The 4,732-nt window shown below is 47.4% G+C and overlaps 1 pseudogene; it reads right to left on the bottom strand.

The window, feature by feature from the left end:
- The window catches only part of LOC123184288 (gamma-gliadin-like), a 21,004-nt pseudogene extending 20,417 nt beyond the window's left edge, over nucleotides 1–587 (bottom strand).
- Between the last annotated feature and the right edge of the window lie 4,145 nt (nucleotides 588–4,732).

A 4,732-nucleotide genomic window follows, 5' to 3' on the forward strand; every position in this document is an offset into this window, starting at 1 on the left:
GAATGGTTGGTGGGGAATTATTTGTTCTGGTTGCTGGGGAATTATTTGTTCTGGTTGCTGGGGGAATGGTAGTTGGGGTTGGGGAAATGGTTGTTGGGGTTGCTGGGGGAATGGCTGTTGTGGTTGCAGAGGGAACGATTGTTGGGTCTGGGGAAATGGTTGTTGTGGTTGCCAGGAAAATGGTTGTTGGGGCTGTGGAAAAGGTTGTTGTGGTTGTTGGGGTTGCTGGGGGAATGGTTGTTGTGGTTGTAAGGGGGTCGGTTGTTGGGGTTGGGGATATAATTGTTGTGATTGCTGGAGAAATTGTTGTTGGGGTGTGGAAAATGGTTGTTGTGATGGATATGGTTGCTATGATGGATATGGTTGTTGTGGATATGGCTGTTGTGGAAATGGTTGTTGTTGATGGGAAAATGATTGTTGAGGTGATTGTAACTCTTTGTTGCTAGGGTTTAGCTGCCTAGCGGCAATGGCGGTGTTCATCGCCATGGCAAGGAGGACAAAGATGAGGAAGGTCTTCATGTTGGATTTGTGGTTACTACTGCTTGCTTGCCTTTGATGCTTGTGGTCTAGGTGTGTGAAGTTTGGTTGATGGAAGGTGTCCTTGGTGGTGCATGTGTATTTATAGTTTTCATGGCATGGCTTGCTTTCATCTTTGCACTCGCTCTTTGAAAAAGTGCATCAATGCTTATCCAACTAATCATTTGGTTTGTTGTGTTTGGTGCAACTACTTACTAGTGAGATTTTGGATTTTCATGATAGTTGCTTTTTGTTGAAATCATCTGGTTGTAAGGAATGTTGGATAATGACCAATGACTCATCTTCTTCACTTTACACTGCAAACATGGATCTAGATTATGTCCCTTTTTGAAATTTAGTTTGTGGAGCTCTACATGTTGTTAGGCTTATCCATATTGGCATAGCTTGTGTGGAACTAAGTTTGTAAGCTTGTGTGCGTCATTATGATGGATCACACTATTAATGTGACGATTGTTTTAGAAATTATTTTTCCAAAACTAACTTTATGTTTTTGCCCAATATGATTCTAAGACGGATAACCATACATGACTCATCAAATAACAAGATAAACCGAGTAGCAAGTTGGGGGTTATAAGTTATAATATGGACTTTTCTCTAAGATACACCATCTTGTCTTGCATGCTCTCTGGATTTGAAAAGCATCTACTAATTTAGATGCAATTGAAACAAAAGTAGACTAAAAAGGTAAGCAATGAAATGAGAATACTATTATGTGAAGCTCTACATGTCTGGTAAGCAGTAAAATACTGGATACATCTATATCTTCAATCCTTTCATCCCTATCAACTCTTTATTGGCTGCTTTTATCGTAGTCATCCCTTAAATAAAAATCACTTAAAGATAAGTTTGGGAGTTAGTACCAACATCTATCATGTACAAGATAGAAAACTAAGGCACATATAGTAGTCTATTGACCATATTTAATTTCTTGTGATGTGAAAGCATGTGGAGTATAAGTTGGTTAAATATAAAGTTGTCCTTCATACCAGTAGGGAAAGAATATGCAGTATAAAGATTAGAGCATTGGACTAATATGCTATTAAATGCTACAGGATAATCGACAGTTCAAGTTAAGAAAAACATTAGCATTCCAACTTTTGTCTTGTGCAAGTTAAGAACATGCTAACAAAGTAACCTAAGAAAATAAGTGCAAAACCTTCACCTATAAGGAAATTGTGAAACTACACAAAATGACCTATTGTAAAGAAGGAAAAAAATCTAAAGGTGAATGAAAGAACGTTAAGTACATTCAGGATTTGGTTATGCCTTCATGGATAACCTTTTAGATGGTGACTTGTCAACGTTGATGTGTGTCGGCATGGAACGAGGACAAGAAGACGTCGTTGCGTCGTACTTTGGGAATTTCATCAAACTGGTTGTGTGCGGGAACAAATATTTGTCGCCTCCCTGCTCAAATCTCTCTTCATGTCACTGAATCCGACACTCCATGAGGGAGTCCTGGATTAGGGGGTATCTGGATAGCCGGAGTATATCCTTTGGCCGGACTGTTGGACTATGAAGATACAAGATTGAAGACTTTGTCCCGTGTCCGGATGGGACTCTCCTTGGTGTGGAAGGCAAGCTTGGCAGTACGGATATGTAGATCTCCTTCCTTGTAACCGACTCTGTGTAACCCTAGCCCCCTCCGATGTCTATATAAACTGGAAGGTTTAGTCCGTAGGACAAAGAACAACAATCATACCACAGGCTAGCTTCTAGGGTTTAGCCTCTTCGATCTCGTGGTAGATCAACTCTTGTAATACTCAAATCATCAAGATCAATCAAGCAGGAGTAGGGTTTTACCTCCATCGAGAGGGCCCGAACCTGGGTAAAAACATCGTGTCCCACATCTCCTGTTACCATCCGCCTAGATGCACAGTTCGGGACCCCCTACCCGAGATCCGCCGGTTTTGACACCGACATTGGTGCTTTCATTGAGAGTTCCTCTGTGTCGTCATCGCTAGGGCGGATGGCCCCTTCAATCATCGATAGTGATGCAGTCCGGGGTGAGACTTTTCTCCTCGGACAGATCTTTGTATTCGGCAGCTCCGCACTACGGGCCAACTCGCTTGGCCATCTGGAGCAGGTCGAGAGTTACGCCCCTGGCCACCAGGTCAGGTTTGGAAGCATAAACCACACGGCCGACATCCATGGAGACTTGATCTTCGATGGATTCGAGCCCTTTCCGAGTGCGCCGCACGGTCACGATGAGCATGATTTAGCTCTACCATCGGACAGTGTTCGGGAGATCGCACCGGCGACCGCTCCGACCCTCAATTCGGAGCCAGTTGCGCCATCCAAGGATGGGTGGATAGACCCCGCCACGGAGGCCGCATCTTCAGCAGCGATCGAGCCAAATACCGACCTTACCCTTCACGGGAGCCGTGACGCTGAACTGTCGGATTCTTCCCCGGCCAGGGACTCCGAACCGCCTGCGCCCGTGCCTATCGAATCCAACTGGGCGCCGATCATGGAGTTCAACTCCCCGGATATCTTTCAGCACTCGCCCTTTGGTGACATACTGAACTCATTAAGGTCTCTCTCCATGTCAAGAGAGTCCTGGCCGAACTATGGCCGACCAGATCGGGATGCGGACGACGAAGAAATTCGCCACCCACCCACCACCCACTTAGTAGCCACTATCGACGATTTGACCGACATGCTCGCCTTCAACTCTGAAGACATCGACGCTATGGACGACGATGCAGGAGATGAACAGGAGCCACTGCCCACAGGGCACTGGACGCCCACTTCATCATATGATGTATACATGATGGACACACCCAAAGAAAACGACGACGAGGAACGGAAGGACGCAGTAAAGGATCGTTCCCTCGAGAAGGAATCAAAGCGGTGGCGTAAGCGCCACTCCAAATCCCGCCTCGGCAGAAACAACGATCATATAGACCCAGCGATAGAGCAGGGTGAGCCAGCGGACGACAAACACGGCATTGAACCACCGTCCGACCACGGCAACACGGAGAATCAAACCGAACAACCCGTCTCCGGCGAAGATAACAGTCCAGACGACATCACACCGGACAAGCACCCGAAGCAACAGAATACCCATCAAAGGCTTGTCGCCACTGCGAGGAGTCTGAAAAAGTAGAAGCAAAGGCTCAGGGCTGCGCAAGATACACTCAGAATTAGATGGAGTAAAGTACTAAGCACTGCAGCAAAGTACGGCGGTAGTCGCCACACAAAGAGCTACCCGAAGCGAAATATGCTACCTGAATTCGATGATGAGGCCTTAGATCCCCCGCAATCAAAAAACAAAACAGCCATCCAGGCGGATAGACGACCTCGTGGCCAACATAGAGCGGCAAACGATGCCACACACAAGCCAGTACGCGATCCACGTGAGGGCTCGCATCAAAAGGACGGCGCAACCAGATCCATCTACGGGCCAAGCAAGCGCGCTCCAGCATGCAATGCAACACAACAAAAATCCGAACACCACGGTACACCCAAATACAGGGGTGCCGCACACCCCCTATGTTTCATCGATGAGGTGCTGGACCATGAATTTCCAGAGGGATTCAAACCCGTAAACACAGAGGCGTACGACGGAACGATAGACCCTGGGGTCTGGATTGAGGACTACATCCTCCATATCCACATGGCTCGAGGAGACGATCTCCATGCCATCAAGTACTTACCCCTCAAGCTCAAAGGGTAAGCTCGGCACTGGCTTAAAAGCCTCCCCGAAAACTCCATTGGAAGCTGGGAAGAGCTCGAGGACGCTTTTCGGGCAAATTTTCAAGGGACCTATGTCCGACCACCGGATGCAGACGATTTAAGTCATATAACTCAACAGCCCGGAGAGTCAGCCCGAAAGCTTTGGAACAGGTTTCTCACTAAAAAGAACCAAATAGTCGACTGTCCGGACGCCGAAGCCTTAGCAGCTTTCAAGCACAGCGTTCGAGACGAATGGCTTGCCAGACACCTCGGCCAAGAAAAGCTGACAACAATGGCAGCATTAACAAGCCTCATGACCCGCTTTTGCGCGGGCGAGGACAGCTGGTTAGCCCGATGTAGCACCAGCGACCCAAGTACATCCAAAGTCAGGGACAGAAATGGGAAGCCACGACGCAGCAAAAACAAGCGCCGGAATAAAGAAGACAGCCCGAAGAGCACGGCGGTAAACGCCGGATTCAGAAGCTCTCGGCCAGGTCAGCAAAAGCTGCCCTCCAAA

This window comes from Triticum aestivum, chromosome 1A (assembly GCF_018294505.1).
Source record: "Triticum aestivum cultivar Chinese Spring chromosome 1A, IWGSC CS RefSeq v2.1, whole genome shotgun sequence".
In the NCBI taxonomy this organism is placed as follows: domain Eukaryota; kingdom Viridiplantae; phylum Streptophyta; class Magnoliopsida; order Poales; family Poaceae; genus Triticum; species Triticum aestivum.